Source organism: Fulmarus glacialis, unplaced genomic scaffold (assembly GCF_000690835.1).
Source record: "Fulmarus glacialis isolate BGI_N327 unplaced genomic scaffold, ASM69083v1 scaffold13427, whole genome shotgun sequence".
NCBI classification, from domain to species: domain Eukaryota; kingdom Metazoa; phylum Chordata; class Aves; order Procellariiformes; family Procellariidae; genus Fulmarus; species Fulmarus glacialis.
The window spans coordinates 27,232-45,178 of NW_009222689.1; positions in this window are offsets into that span (position 1 = coordinate 27,232).

A 17,947-nucleotide genomic window follows, 5' to 3' on the forward strand; every position below is an offset into this window, starting at 1 on the left:
TTCACTGGTAACATCATCTTCCCTTTAAAGAGCACTGATTCTCTCCTGTCTTAAACATTAATAGACTTGCTTAAGAAATGGCTGTAATATTAATTTGCTTTACTAAACTAAGTTGCTACTAGCTGTTTTACAACTGATTCATGCCTTCCTTTCCACATCTTTTATTACAGTAGTTTAAACTTCAGGATTTTCTTTGAACTTCATTCAGATGTAACATAAACAGATTTTTAACAATCCCTTTAAGTTAAACTTTTATACTTGTCTTTCTTTAAACTGACAAGGGTGCTACATGATAAAATAACCCAGTACAGCTGCCTGCCTTGTTTGGTCTGAATTTGAATGTGTGTCTGCATTTGAATGAAGAATCCTCTCCCTTCTTTGCTTCTGGCAGTGTCCTTCTTTCACTGTTTAAATACTGCCTTTGGGGCACGCTTGCAAAACCTACAGTAGGCAGGTGGATCCTGAATCCTCCTGTTTGGGTGAAGCACCTCACCTGTGGCTTCACAAGACAAGGTAGCAGAACAAGGGGGAAAGCTCCCTTGGGGTATGGCGGCACGGGAGGGGAGCACACAGCCTGGTGGGCAGCCGGAGCGGACCGCCCCTGTGGTGTGCGGTATGAAGGTTTTGGTTCTTCCACTTACAAGTGAAGGCTGTTAATCTAAAGCATCCAATCTGTTGATAAGATTCCTTTGTATCGTCAGCATTTGAAACGACTTATTCTTTTTGAAACGTCTCTGTGTGCTGCACTCCAACCTCTGCTATAGATTCTTCCTGTTACTAACTGGTCTCAAATACACCATACTCAAGTGGGGTTTTTTCCTGAAGGATTACTGTAATTTCAGGAAACAGGCAAGGAGCTGGCAGGAGATTTTGCTTCCTAAGTATTTTTTGACACTAGTGTGAGAACTTTACAGCCTTAACAAATCTTGGAATCTTTACAATTTTCAGTGCTCTGGTTATCCATGCCTTTCAGTTAACTGACACTAGCATTCAAAAACATGAAACCATTTTACAAATACGCTGCGTTTGCTGGCTCAAAGCACCTCGCCAGCTGCTGTAGGAGAAGAAGCTAAATTCAATTCCTGTAGATTAGTGTCATCATGAACCTCATTCCTCAGAACGGGGCTTTCATTTTTGTGCTACCACACTGTAATACTTCTGTGAGCCCTTCAAAACTGAAGCTCAGATGCCTGAACTTCTGTTGTGAGGCAGTACAGTGTCCACACACTGTAAGGATGCTTACATTTGCTACCACTAGCTGTGAGTTTTCTTTAACTGGATGGAAGGATATTATGTTGTCTCTTACACTTTTTTTGTTATGCTAAGTTTTCTAGCCTTTCAGGCACCAGAAGACAGAAGTTCACTGTCAAAAGAGGTACTAAAAAACATGTTGCTTAACAAAGGCATTTAATGCTTTGTAAATTTTCATTTCAACACCCAAGACAACATTTGGAGTATAAATACAAACTCAGTATGCTAGAGAAAGTGTGTGGTAGCTGACTCTTAGCTGAATTCTTGATTCTCCACAGTTGAAATATGAAGACTTCAACCACTTACTACACATGTAAATAACAGTGAAAAACAACTAAATGTGACTATTACCACTGCAGAATACTAAACCGGGTATGCGCTCATGTGACTTACCTGATACAGTTATTAAACCCTATTTTCCATCTTCTTGGTCAGAAGGAAATCCACCAAGCAATGAAAAGCAGGAATCACTGCAACATGAAGAATCATTTTAAACAAAAATGCAATTAAGAGCTATACCCACCGGCCACCTCTACAAAGTGATGAAATGGTTTAATTAAATTAATAAAAAAAGGCAGTAGTCCCTGAATGTTGCATAGTTGGAAAAGTTCATTTACATAGTCTAACCATATCTCCACAGGATGGGGGGAGGGAAGAGATGGGAGTGTTAGAATTTAAAGCAGTGTTTTAAGTATGCAAAATGTTTACCATGTATGTAAATGGGATTCTTCTTAGTGACAGATCATGTGCAAATTGACAATACTTCAATTTATTTTTGAATGGCAATATAGATTGTCAAGGTTGTGTATAATTATAATAAATATATAAACTGCTACTTGAACCATAAATGATCACCCAGGACCTCATTTTTACATCAATGTTCTGAAAAGATGTCTGATGCCATGGATTGATACAACGTATGGTTGTCCAAAAGACCACAGGTAAGAAATAGGCATTGTTGGTGGCTCACCCTGTCCTGCTTGCTTAGTCAGGTGTGGTTTCTCTCATGCTTCTCTGTCCCAGTCAGCTGCAGACTCTCTTCTGCTGACACGCTCCACCAGAGGAGTTACCTACGAACACTGTGACTCTGCTCCACCTGCTGCAGCCCAAACATAGCGCTGCTTTGCCTCTGGGGAACTCCAGTCATTTTTCACATCTGCAGTCACATTTGTGCATTTGGATGCGCACAAATTGCCAAATTTCAAGCAATTCATCTCTCAGGAATGATTTATTGCAACATAAAAACAAGTTCAAAGCGGTTTTCCTGTGTCTTGAACCGCTTGGGGAAGTTGATGGCTTTGGGTATTGTTGGTTCTCTGAGAAGATCCTGAAGTGCGGCAGGAAAGCAGGAGTCCGCAGGCTTACTGCAGGAGTTCTTTTCATGGCTTCGCAGTGCGATGGGAATCCCTCCACTCCACCAGTATGCCATGGCTGCTAAATGTGGCAGTGCGATGGGAATCCCTCCACGCTCCACCAGTATGCCATGGCTGCTAAATGTCTGCATAACCTATACAAATGTATCAAAACACAACATGACTCAACATGTTTATATCCATCTTCCTCAATACACTTTAAAAGCGTCACGAAGTCTGCATTTCTTCCAGGCTTTTCATGCTTGGATCTCAACAAATAAATAAAGTCTAGTAAAATATTTCAATGATATCATTAATTTCACAGGCAACATTTGGTATTTAGGGGTGGCAAAAGGTCCTTCCTTTAAAAAAAAATGCTCCGTTATCTGTTAGACACAATTAAAAGCTCCCCAAAACATCACAAAAGAGATGCAAGAGTTCTGAAAATCCTGTTTTCTCTCTCGTACATATTTGTGTCCTTTCTATTCCTCCATCTTGCCTGAGCACTAGCCAAACAACAGTTTCTTTGCCCTCCTTTATGTGCTACAATAATAACATTAAAACCAGAAGTTTAAAGAGGAGGATTTTAAGTAATAAACCACACCAGCCTGACAATTTTCAGGACAACAGTCTAATTCCTCAGCAGTTTCATGTCTCTTCTCCCTTTGGAGGAGTGGATTATGAGCAATTAACCAGCCACAGAAAAGCTAAAAATCGCCCAGCTATCAGAGGACTTAGATTTTACAAGATTAGGCCTGTAAATAATGCTGGTGCTTCCCACAGCATGGGTATCAGTAGCAGGATACCCGGGAACAAACACTGCCGTGAAAGTTGATCCACAAGGCCCAGCAGTTCCCAAAGTTTGGCCTGTGCAAACATTTCCCCCTACGCCCCAGAGCCTCACACGCTGAGGCGGACAAAGTAGGGCCATGAGCTTTCTCCCAAAATCACCTGCAAAAATAAAAAAGTCAGGGGCACTGGTCTCAGTTTTATTAACAGAAATATTTTACACTTCTGAGTCAGCAGCTATTCTGTCTATAATATAAACACCATCCTGCAAGTTCTTATTAAGTAAAGGTTAACAACCTGCTCACCAGATACTTCAGAGAAGTCAGTGGCATTACCTTTGCTGCTTTTGAGTGTTAATTTACAAGGAATAAACAGTATCTATTGCTTGTGTGATCTATACTCATCTAACCCAACACATGATAAAAATAGCCTCCTGCCTGTATTAGAGACGAATGCTCTTTGAAAGCTCAGGCAGATGACCACTCGGACAGCACGAGGGAGTAGAAAACTACTACTTCCATACATCTCCTACCCTACATCTATTGAATTTCTGTTTAAAGCCTGGAGTCAGACTTCTGTTAGAAGATCTGGGTATTCTAATACTTAGAAAACAAAATCTAAACAAAAATAAAAACGAGCCACACTCCCAGCTGTAACAGTTATCCACAGGGACAAAAAAGATATCTCTTAAGTGCCACCCACAGCACTCAGTAAACTGTGTGAGTACATACATCCATACAGTAGCAATAGCCAGTTTCACAGACACCTGGTGGTATTAACTCTGAACTGTCCATTTTCCTTAATATGTCCATGAACTCTATGCCTTTTTGCACTTTTTTTTTCTTTTTTCCCCTCTCCTAGTAATTTATTTTATAAACTGCGTCTAAGTTCTTCAGTTCGAATCGAAAACTCTCCCTGACGGTTGCTTTTTCAAAAGCACTTTCCTGTAACATCAAGCAGTTGACAAACACCTGATAAAACTTACCAGGCTGACATCTCTGGACCTTAACATTACAGTGGAGGAAGTATTCAGTGTCAAACAGAAGAAAGCAGAGTGCCCAAGAGAGAACACTGGTTTCTCATTGCTTCCTCTCCAGCTCCCATACGCCTGCTCCCTCTCCACAAAGCACCCTAGTTCCTGTCCAGGCAACTCACCGCATCCAGGCACATACGTAGTTACTCCTTTGCTTGCTGTTGTGAAAAACAAAAACAGTCCTCCAGAGGACTGTTGCCATCAAGAAAAAAGGGATTTTCTCCCAAGTAACAAGGGATAGGACTAGAGGAAACGGCCTCAAGTTGTGCCAGGGGAGGTTTAGATTGGATATTAGGAAAAATTTCTTCACTGAAAGGGTTGTCAAGCATTGGAACGGGCTGCCCAGGGAAGTGGTTGAGTCACCATCCCTGGAGGTATTTAAGAGACGTGTGGATGCAGTCCTTAGGAACATGGTTAGGTGGACTTGGCAGCGCTAGGTTTACGGTCGGACTCGATGATCTTACGTTTTTTTTCCAACCTAAATGATTCTATGATTCAAAAACCAGGTCTTTTCTCTGAGGGAAGCATGAGAAAAGTAACGTAACACAGATTTAGTCAGGGCGTGATCAAAACTGCTCTCCCCAATAAAGTGTACTCAATGACATCCCTCTCTAATGAAGAGAAAACTCAATGTATTACTCACACACTCACAGAATAAAAGGTGCTCAGCTACCCACTCCTTCAACCCCGGTACCTTGCTTCACTTCCATTCCCTCGCTCACGAGAGAAGCTTAAGCACACCATACCCTTGAGGTAGTAAGGATGAAATGCAATACCCGCTAGGGAGAGAGGACTCAGGGCATGCGGGCTAGGAGCGTGCAGAAACGACGGCAGGCAGGGTCACGCAGCTTTGTGAAAAGGGTACAATCTACATTCAGTCCTCCTGAGTCCTCTCCTCTCCCCGCATCTTCCCTGAAGCAAGGGCTCTGATGGGCTGTGGGGAAACTCACTGTTACCTCTGCACTCCTAAAGCCGTGAGCCCCTTACAATATACAACTCAGGAAAAAATGTTTTTTCTACAAGAACTGACAAAATAGTGGTGCGCAGAGACCTGGCTGCCTCGCAGACTGTGGAATCCACAGCAAAGGAAATAATTTGTGAGGTTTCTTTTTTACTGTATGTATCCGTAATACCCACAAATTATAAGACTCAAGGTTCCCCTAATTCCTTCTTCCCTAATCCTTGTTTCCTGAAGCTCCTCACCCTGGGCACCATGACATTCTCTACAGGAACAGGGAGGAGACTCCACCATAATCAGCTGGGCTTTATTTCCTCAGTAACAGCAGGAGTTTAAATTCAAGTAAAATCCAAACTCCCTCCTATCATGAAAGTGCTATTCTTCAAGGAATCTCTCATTTACAGAAGACCTTCAATGACTTCTCTCTCCAGCATTTTCATAACTCCACGTTTGACCAGCGCTGTTGACTCAAACAACCTTCAGTTCCCCAGAAAAAACCCAGGGACAAGAGGATATTATACTTATTTTACAGTCAAACATGTTTTGCAAAAAAATAAAAATAAAAATCCCAAACAAACCCCCAAACCTCAAAGACAATTACTTAAAGAAGTGTGGAGAAGGAAAATATAAAGTCCCAGCATTTACAAGCAGATAAATACATACCTAGAGACAAAAGTGCAGTACATTTCCCTCTCTTTTGAGTATAAAAACAAAAAGGAGAGTAAATGCAAATTTTTATTTGTCTCAAACATTTTCAGTAAGTCAACAGGCAAAATTCAATAAAACAACTCCGTTTCTACTTATACTTTCCAGAATAGGATCACACGTTAAAATCAAGTAGAAGCTATGAATGAAAAAAGTCCTAAGACTTCTGAACACATTCTGTATAGGTAGCCAAAACTGCTGCAACCACCGGAGAAAAGGCTTTCAGAAAAAGTTTACAGATACTGCAGATATCTATACAGATGCAGAATTACGTAGGAACAAAGAGGACTTTTCATAGCTCAGTATATTTTGCAAACAACTTTTTTATACACTGATTCAAATAAGAAAACACAGAAACACGTTTTTCCTAACTTTTTACTTACCTAAATCTTGTAGAGCTATCTCAGAGGGAGCTAACCTCTACTACTTCTTGATTTGCTGTCACCCCTTCCTAAATTCCTCTCAGCTTTCTCCCAGGAGACAACAGCTTTACAAATATGTAAAAAAAGGCTTAATGTGAGCTCCTTATTATCCTTACAAACGACAAATACCTAAACAAACATGCAGTTTGACTCCCAAATCAATGAGGTTCTACGTAGCCAACAACTGCAAAAGAATAACTTTGTAGTTATAAGGCATATAAAGTTGAAATGAAACCTCCAATTCTGCAAAGATTTACGCATATGATCGTCATATGAACATGGTGTGATTAATCCTACTGGTGTCACCAGCGCTGCCTGCAATACACAGATTGGAGCACAGGTGTGACTCTTCACCAGATTTGAGCCTAGGATTCCAGTGAAGAGATCTCATGCAACTTGCTGCCATCGCTTTCCAGAACAGAATTGTATTTTAGGGCTTTGTATGCTAATATCCTTCACTTCAGCCCAAACACAGCTTTCGGTTCTTCAGTTCTGTGCCCCTTCTTAAGCATCTACACTCTGCACTCTCTTTTCAGATGTAAGGAACAAACAGGTGTATGTGAAAATATGGATTCTGTCATTTCTTATGACTCGCTCAAGTAACAGTTTGTCAAGTCCCAGCAGACACTTCAAAAAGGGGCAGATGTTAGTCACTCATCAGTTTAGCCATAGGCACAAGAACTGCACCCATTAATATTTCTATTCTGCAGGCAGTCAGAGAAATATCATTTGCTTCATGAATATAGTAGTCTTTGAACTCTGCACGTTTTAAAAGAGGAGTCGTCACAATTCAAATACATTAGAAGCAAAACACAGAACATTTTACTTGGGAAGTTTAGTCCCTCAAAAACCTTCCCGTGACACTGCACGGGAACTACAAGCCCCACCTTGCAATTTTTTCTCTTCCAGGGAGGCCTTTCCATCCATACAGATGTTTTTTTAAAGAACAGAGAATATTATTGGACTGGCTTTACCACCAAAAAGGCATGCTGAAGTTGGCCATAAGGTAAAAAAAAAAAACAACCCAAAATAAAAAAATTGTTGTCAACTAAGAACTCCAAACTTGTGTGAAGCTTGTTTTCCATTCACACAATGGAAGCACAGACTTCCTACCCTGCAAATCCAGCTGGTGGGATGCTCTCCATTGCAGGTCCCAGAGGAAGGCACCCTCCACCCACTCCGCAGGAGGAAGGAGCAACAGCACTTACTAAGGAGCAAAACCTTCTCAGCGAACTCTCCGGGACGGCCCACTGGACGGAGCCATTCAGAGATGCAGGCGGAGGCACACCTGGTCTTCTCCACCTGGCCTGACTTCAGGCTTGAGCTAGCGATGGAGCTGCTCAAGTTCCACTGGCCTGAGACAGTGCCGCATACACACACAAGAACGACTGAGGGCTGGGAATCGGAGAGCGAAACAGCACTACATTTAGAGATTTAGTTACTGCCTGAATTAGGCAGAATTGGTGGTTTTAGAAATCACAGGTTTCGATTTAGGAATCTAAAAGTCGACATTAAGACTTCAGGTGTTCAAGGGGGATTTATTTGACCTGGTCTATCATGGAAAGTTTCATTTTCTTCCATATTACCAAAAGTATGAAATACACATTTATAAATATAATTTGACGTGTAGAAATATAAAATGTATCTAAATTCACTAAGTTGCCAAGTCTATGGAAATTTTAAAAATAGTTTTCTTATAACTTTAAATAACAGAAATACAGTATTTGCATTTGTCTTTGCTCGCAAGGAAATAAACAAGCACAGTCCAATTTGCTAAATTACCATGACAGTGCTTTTTCAATACAAACTAACTGAGCTCAGACAACAGAAACTGATTTTTCAAGTAACTTCTTGCTACATCATCTTGGTGATATAACAAGCCATTAGAGAAATATTTTGTCCTGCTTTCCTTCAGTATCGTGTCAGAAAAAACACCACAACGACCTGTTTGGCACAAAAAGGGCACTGAAAAATGTCATTTGTCTTAATATGCTAAACTGCTGATCTAAATCATTTGTAAACAACTGGACAAAGGCATAAATTACATCTTCATGCTCAGGTGACATTTTGTTTTCATGGATAATGTCAATAAACCGATTTTCAAAGCCAAAGGGGCAGACACACGCCCTGATGGTGAAGTATGAACTGAAAAAAGGAAAAAAAGAGTATTATTAGGATTTCAGTCAGGCACACTACAATGTAACTGATATTGTGTTGAGGAAGCTTTCAAATCTCCTACTGCATCCCTTATTATGCTCTTCAAATCCACCTGAATAACCTTAGCAGGTATCACTACCCAAGGGATTCAGCTTCTTTGCAAATCCAGCTGCTTGCTCAGTAACTAAGTGATAGTTACAACTAAAAATGTATAAAAATAGCTTCAAAGGGAGTCAATCAAAATTTCTGACATAATAGCCTAGGGAAATACTGAATTGTTTTTTATTTAAATTGGTTATTAGCCCTCAGTATCCAAACAGCAATGTTGCCGTGCAGAAAAATCTGTCCTCTAGTTTTAAGTTTGTATCACTTTACAAGGCAGTAAGGGGACACAATGCAAGTGCTAACCCATAAGTATCTGCACTGATTTGAAGCTCCTTCATCTGTGTTGTGATGATGCTATTTTCACTTTGGTGTAAGGAATTCTTTTCATTGATGTAAGCGAGGTTTGTGAAAATGGTGTCATGAATTTAATGATAATTCTAGACCAAGCTAGGTCTTCTTAAGAAACAGTTCAAATACTGAGACCACCCTTTCTCACAGAATTTGACTTGCAAAAGTTTCCTCTATTAGAAACTATCACTTAGTGATCACAAGTGCTGTACAATCAAAAGAATCACAGAAAATGCATCTGGAAAGAAATTTTAGAGGTTATCAAGTCCACCTAAGTGCATCAAGACAAAAATAAAAAAGTTATACTTGTCCTAACAAATGTGTGTTTTGCTTTTCCTGAAAATGATGGACTTCATAATCTCAGGAGATTATCTGTTATAGTGAGAATATATTTGTGGGTTCAAAGAGAACACACACAAAAAAAAGCCAACCAAAAGCTTTTAAAGATGTTTTCTTGCTAAATGGATTTTATAGCTATTGTAAGGGATGGGGCATTAGCTATTACTGTCAACAGTGAGCACTAGCAATACAGCCCCCAGCTCTGCTACAAATTTCCAAGCTGACTGTGAACAAGTCTCCTTTTTGGCAAGTCTATGTAGACGGAGTTCTGCAGAGAAAATACTCAATATGCATATGCAAAACACTGAGCACTGTTGGATCTTGAACTCATCTAGAATCTCTATTCTTTACTGTTGTACAGTTAAAGAATAGAAATGTTGTTTCATTTTCAAAAGATATGCATATAAGGCACTTGATTGCCATTGAGAAGTTCGATGAACAGGGAAGAAAGGGGAAACACAACTACACTGTAAATCACAACTAATAATAATTGCTTTTGCAATTGCGTTTGCTCTACAGCAATGACACAAAGATCATTTCCTAGTCAATGCATTTATCACACACTGATATCCACTGATGTACGGAGTTATAAAGAAGGTTACAAACAAATAAGTATAGTCAAGAGGGGGAAGTCAAATCAGGAAGATACGACTTCCAAATACAGAAGACTAACATACCGAGAGGCTGACTGAGGAACATACACTGAAATTCCGGAGAAGACAATCACAAAGCTACTTTCACAGTGATTCATGTCCTGCTTAAGAACACGGCACAATCTGGTACTATGTTCCATACAGCGACAAATATGGCAGAGACTGACAATCAAGGCATCAGCTAAATGAGCAAAACATACCAGTGACCTAATTGTTTCCATAACAATATAGGCATGATGTCAGCCTGGCTCTAGTGGTAAACCAGTGACTAATCTCACACTTGGTATCTACACCGACAGGACTCAACTATACCACACAAAGTTACAAATACAGTAACATCACTAAGACATACAAAAGATATAAGGGGAAAAAAGCTTATGCTGGCATAAACGGTGAAATTCCACTGAGTAATATCACCAAATGCTGGCACTGTAGTCCAACACAATTAGCAAAAACAGAGTATCTACCTGGCTTTGACAGCATTTATATAAGCAACATAATATTCCTGTAACACAGACTTCGGGACATTGCTGCAGGCCCAGTAACTTGATAGGAGGGTTCAAAGTTGGAATGTCCATAAAAATGTGTTAGTCATTGAAACAAAGCCTTATGACATACCAAGGATTTTACTCAAACCAGAATATATTTAATAACGAGTATTTCAGAAACAATCATTCTTTGCACAAACTATTTTTTCTTTCACTTACATTACAAATAACTCCCCTCCACCCACAGTCCTCAGCGAAGGATGAAACATGCTGTCAATTTTACAGATGAGTAAACTGAATCACATGGCTGACAAGTTTGACTTGTTTCTTAAAGATACGGATTTAAATAAAAAAGTCCTTCTCTGAAATAAATGGATTTTCACTGGCACAGAAGTAGGGTAGGTGAGAAAAGAATTTTTTCCTTGTATTTTTTTCTTGATCAGCATGGCAGTGGCAGGGTCAGTTACAGGATGAAGAAGTTTTCAGTTCTTTTTTCTGTCTGAAACAGACATTCCCTCTGGAGAACTCACCATCAGACAGACAAATGAGAATCACAGCCCTTTTCCCGTGCGAGGCAAAGCATCAAAAATACACAGGTCTCAAGATAGTTGTTCAACTCCCAGTCTCTCACAACTCAAACATGCTGACATCTAAATTCACATATTTCCTCTGAGCACACTTAAGAGAGAAGAAATGTCATTCTCCTGAGCAGCCACATGTGGAATCTGAAGTGGAGAAAGTTTAAAAAAAAAAAAAAAGCTTGGGCTACTGAAAGGAAAAACAGAGACTGTACTGCACTGTGGCAACGCTATTGTTTGTCAGCCTTAAGCAATAAAGTATCATGGGCATAAACATGCCATGGAAAGTTCTCAAGGAAAACCAGTCTGGTCTCTTAATGATAGGAGAGAATATCAGGGAGGAGAACTAAGAGCTCAATAATTAATGCTGAGCATAGGCTTTTGTTTAAGAAAGGAGTTTCAAGGCTAAGCCTATGTACTGCTTCACGTACCTCCAAACGTCAGTCACATTGTAAAGATACCCCTGCCAGTTTTAAACTGCCTTGTTCGAGTACTAGTGCAGCCACGTCAGCACAAAGCTTATTAATCCTGAAACGCAGGCCCAACCTCAGGCTTTAGTAAAAACTAGGCACGCATTGTTGTAAGAGAAGTGACGCATCTGTGAAGCCATTAGGTCAAAGTATTCCTGAGATTGGAACACGCAGGAAAAAAAAAAACAACCTAAGAGTATGTGAATTTTACTGGTGAAAATACCCATTATTCTTATTTTTCCTCCTATTCACTATGAGTAAGGTGTTTACTATTGAGCTGAAAATGTCACAGAAGAAATGCAACTTCACAGTTTTTGAAAATTTTAAACTTCAACCTGGGAATCAAATGGAACCTTTGTACAAAGCAATACAACTTCTCTAATTTCAGTGCAACTACAGCTGCTTATGTTTAGAGCCGAAAATAGTCCACTATAGTTTCTGCCCTTGGAAAGCATTGTCCCATATTTGCTTCAGAGGAGTTGCATGGTTTAAGTAGGCACTTCAAATTTATTTTCAGTCAAGATGGTGGAGAATAACCACATTCATTCAGTTAGTGATCAGTTCTATTGCTAAACCTGACAGAAATCTTACTCTCTTTTTTGCTAAGCCTCTCTTATTTTAGAGGAAGCTGAAGATGTTACAGCTGGGCAAGCCTCTGCAGTTACATGAATGTCACAGGTTTTTTCAGATCCCAGGAATACAGCAATGGTCACTTCAGATCATTTATTCATTCAGAGAGCTTCTGCACTTCATGTGACAGAAGGTAATACTTGATGGCTCAGTAGATGATCATAAATGTTCATAGTACAAATAAATACAGCTAATAATACTATGCTGCATATGACAGGCACATATGTTTCCTCCTACAATTTAGTTAGCTTTACTGCTAGTGTGAAGGATAAAGACAGGGGTAAATCCATTCATTCTCTTTTGACAGAAGAACAAAAAAAACATTCTACAAAGCCAGATTAACTCTTTTTTACCCATGATGTCTTCAAAGAATATCTATACTCAATACAATGGTGTTTTTTTAACTTTAAAAGACTGCTCAGATATGAATGCTCCATTTATTATCAAAAGCATTGCTTACTATGATCCTGTCTTCCTGCATGGAGGCATTAAAGTGCAGTTCAAAATCCAGTTGTTTTCTATTCGGTGGTCTTTTTGCATTCTATGAAACAGACGCAAACTTCATCTGCTTACAGTAAGCTCAGTGTACAGGTAAGTGTAAAGATCTGAGTTCTGAAAACATATATAAGGACAAATGCTAATTAGAAAAAGAATTAAAACATGACATAAGACAGTAGTTACTCTCACGACTTGCATAATTCCGTATGGCTTGGAAACATCATTAACAAAGGAATTGTGCCTAAGGGAGCAGTCTACGTTTGCAAATAAAACTAGCTGTCAACACTGGCAGTTACACCCACTGCTGGCAATTGAATATTCAATAAGGAAGACCAAAGAAACCTCTAGTGAACATCTAAATAAACTAATATGTTAGGCAGCGTATCTGGAGGGGGAGGGAAACGATGCTGGCATTGGGAAAGGATAAAAACAACAGACTAGTGAATCCTCAGATACCAAATCACACTGAGCGTATGCTTCAGCCAACACGTGTATCTGTGGAGTTGCGTCTCCACTACACCAAGTCACGCAGCTGTCAAGAGAAAAGGTAAAGAAACACAAGATGAAAAGGTTTACAGACCTGAAGACAAACAGCTAAAATTCCACCTGCGTATGAACTGGAGGCTAGTGTCACCTTTGGATATTGGGATGCTCAAGATGGAAAGAGAAGAAATTGTAGACTGAAGCCTTTTTCTGAATAAAATGCATTTGCAATTAATTGATGCTGCAGTATTCCTCTCAAGGCAGTTTGGCAGGCTGAATTAAGCATAGATAAAGTCTGAGGTGGAATGCCCCTTGCATAAGCCAAAAATTGAGAGTTTTTTGGTTTGGGTTGGGTTTTTTTTTCCCAGATTATCTTCTGAGTCATAAGAGAACACTACATTTTTTGACAATTTATAACTTAGGAAACAAAATAAATTTACAGACATTGAAGGCGTGAATAATAACCATAAGGAACAGGTCATATGCTCCTAATGGAGCACAGTCAGAGCCAAAACTTTTAATGAAATTTGCTCCAAACTTCAGTATAATCAAGATATAGAGGTTTTGTTCTCACAAATTTTGGCATAGTGCCTTTTAAGATAAAGCATGTAAGTGGCAAGACCTTTTTATGCTCATCTGTAAGATGTACTTATTGCAGTTATTACATTACTATGTTTAACATGATGTGAAGACTGGAGACCACAGTAAACAGCAAACATCCAGCAAGTACGTTCCAAAATTAATGATCAAACTGTTGAAATGCCAGACTGGAACAAGCTCCCAGTAATGAGTTGTTACTGACAGGAACTTTGCTTTTCACCACTCAAGTCTTCATCAGACAGATGATTCTAAATAACAAGAGCAAGGTTTCTCATCTCTGAAAGCAAAGCTCAGTTCTCTTACTGAAAGGTTAACTCTGAAAGCATTTGTGTGGGTGGGCAACGAAACAAAGAAAATTTTCATTTGATAAAATTTGATATTCTTTGTAGAAAGACATAATTCTATTTAATGAAAGAGAGAGAGGCATCCAAGCCTCCATGATCACGTACTTTCCCTTGAATAAAATAAATGAATAAAAAACACACACCAAAAAAACATTGCAAACATAAGCTGGATTTGATTCAGTTTTATGTTTTTGGTAAATCAGTCCTTCCTTGCCCAATTTTTCTAGCATTACCATCCAGAGTGAAGAATATGGGAGAAAACTGCCTGTATGGAGTCACTGAGACAGTAACCGGAAGGGGCTCTTCCTTCACAGGGCAGTCATGATAAATAGGAAAACAAAATACGCATTTCAGTGCTATTAGGTAAGGAAATACCCCACTGAAGTTTTGTGACTGTATAATTACAAACTGCAATTTTTACAAATCAGTTGTTCTTCTTCTTGACAGTCGTTGGGCTTGGTTTGCAGTGAAGAAGTCTCGCAGAACTGCATTTACTTTATCATGTTGCTAACGCACGCAGGCAGACTTGTAGGACAAGCCCTGGTGCTTGGATTGCTTTGCTTGCCCTGCTTTCCTTCAACAGCTTGCAGTGCTGCTGAAATACACTCCCTGCACCAGCATGCTGCTGATGAGCTCACTCCCTGGCAGGTCACAGCAATCTCTTGTGCATATGCCTGTGAAGCTAAGGCATAACTTATTCTAATATTTAGAATATAAAGTTAACACATCAAAGCAGATTTGGACAGGGATCCTTTCAACACCTTCCTGTGCCACACCTTAGTTGTCTTAGAGAGTGAATGATGCATTATGTGGTTTATTTCCTTTCCTTCTTCCCTTCACCCAAGCTGAACATGTTATTTCTAGCATTCTTGCATATTAAAGCAGTCATAAGTGAGAGAACTTATGCAAACTTAAAAAAATTAAATCTGAATTAACTAAGAACTCATCAAACTTTGCCATGTCGTCTAAATGAGCCTTCTTCAAAAGCACAACCATCTTCCCCATTCTTCAGGGGATGAGGGAGGATATGACGGAATCATTCTCCAACCCATTTGTGCCATCTTGGGTAAGAGAATAATACTTAGTAGAATACTAATGTTAATAGCCAGCAAATCTCCACTAAAAACAAGGCATCAGCCTGACCCTCTCTGTATTACACCAGAAAAGCTAGAGACTTTTAAAGAAATCTTATTCTATAACACTTGGCACTAAATAAATACAGTAATAGGAACCGTTTCAATACAGTACCACTCTCTATTGTAGAGTGCAATGTTTCTATGAAAAAAGAGATCTCCTACAGTTTCTAATTGTTCTACTGATATGCTTTTCTTAGTCTGGGAAGTAAGACATCATAAAACAAAATTGACCTGTATATATTCATGCAAAATTGAACAGTTTTTAGTTAACTCAAATCACAATCCAGATTAAAAAAAAAGGTGCTTATTACAAATTGCAAGCAGTGTATTTGTCTCACTGGGAAATATCTGTCCAGAGGACTGTATGGTTTTCATTTATTATTAAAATGAAACTGAGCATCTGTTTTGGATCTAGACCTAAGGTGGAGCAAAATAAAGAACAAAGACTGGCACTTTTCTTAAGCAATAAAATGGAGGGGGGGAAAAATAATCAGAGGTTATTATCTAAATGACTCCACCTCTCCATTCTTTCAAATACAGAGATTATTGAAGAGATTATCCAAGCTGCTGAAACTTGGGGAAGCCTCAGATAACTACTAAAAATTTAATATTGTAATAATATTTCTAAAGGGCTAATGGAAAGACCTGAGATATGGATGGATTAATCTGGTATCAGTGCAGACCAAAGTAGAAGATGTGAAAGAGTTAAAGGGTATTAGCACCGCAAATACCAGTCACACAGAAAAGGCACCAAACACAGCAGGTGTACTCCTTGATTCAGTCAGAAGTCCTGTTACAAACCAAATACATCATCATACCCTTAGCCTTTTCAAAAGCACGGGACCTAGTACCACCTGACATTTTTCTTAAAACAGGATGACGGCAGTGATTTTTATTTTAGCAGAAAAGAAACACAAAGCTAACTGGCTTGAAGCCAAAGTTAGGTAAAGTCACTCTAGAATAAATGCATACATTTGCAGTGGGGGTAATTAACCACTGAGACAACCTAGCTAAAGGCAAGACAGAGTCATTGTCATTTGACATGTTTAATATGGAAATGAGATCCCCAGAGATGGAATTGCAGAGCTGTGGGCCTATCAGGCAAACACACTACCAGTACTCTTCCTTCTCTTCTGTGTAGAAAACAATGTAGTTTGAGTATGTGGCAGCTGCAGCAGAGTAACATGGAGAGATTTCTTTCTTTCTCTCTTGGTTTGAGCATATTTTACAGCAACATATGTTTGGCAAAAGGCTGGCATAAACTTTGGATCCCAAAAGACAAATACCATTTATTAATTAATGCAGAAATCCTAACCCGATTAATTTTGTTGTTGAGTCTGTACAACATGTTGATGATGTAAGAACTACTATAAATAAAATCGGGTCAGATAATTAGGGGATTCCAAACTGGGATTCAGATACTCCAGTGGGGTACAGTAAAAAGCCCACAAGAGACAGAATCAGATTTAGATAAGGCCAAAGTGTTCTTGTATGATTAGAAGGAGAAATATTACAGAGTATAGTGTCAGCAGGAGAAAACAATTCAACAGATCAAAGGAAACTGAAGCTCAGTCAACGTCCTTGCCATATATACACTGAGCCAGAGAGGGGTGACACTGCTTGAAATTTGGACTGGCAACCAGCAAAATTACCATAAAAACCCTGTTCATGGAAAATAATCACAGAAGTATTGCTCACGTCTCAGTTCAGCAAAAATACAATTATTTGATATGAAGATTTTGGAACCCAAGTATGGTGAAGGCTTAGAATTTTTTTCATCAAAGATGTAAAATACTGAAAAGACCATCAATGGCCCTGTTACAAAAGCATGAGGGATGCAAGAATAAGCTTTAATGATAACAAAGAATTAGAAGCCATCATAATAACAGAGGGCTGGGTATCATAGATGATGAATCAGATGCATCTCAGAATTTCAATAACAGAGGTGAAGTGAAATCCAGTGATACACACTGAAGGGTCATGCGTTTGTGGATTAATCAAAAATACTTATGCTATTAGAAGACGTTTCTGAATTTGAAGAATGACAATGAAGGAAGGATTTGAATGCAATAGCTGATCTTATGAAGACTATAAAATATGTGATCTTCTGCAGTATCAGGAAAAGTATTTCTAGTAAAAGAAAAAGATTAGTATTACTAAGTGTTCATTTAATACCAGCAACAGCCCTAACAACTCATGTTGAGGAAAAAGATGAATTCACTATATAGGAAGCGCAGAGAAAAGCTACAGATTGACCTGGGGAACAGAGAACATATCACCTGACAGGAGAATTTTCAAGAAAACCTTGTTTTGTTTATAGTGATAAAATAAAGAGGAGGTCATAAATGTTTTTTTTAAGTATGCTGTTAGAGAAATGGACACTAGCGCCATGCACACTAGTAAATTAGACCGTTCCAAAGCATTAGCTTGACCATTGCTTGCTGCTTAATTACCTAAGCAATGTAAACACAGTTACTAAAAATCAGCGAGTGGGAAGCATTGTTCTCATTTAACAACTTTCATGATGCTCAAATTACAAAGGCACACGTAAAGAAGCCTTAATACTAGTTTGCTAAGCTAAAGAAATCAAGTCTTGGCAACAGTATTG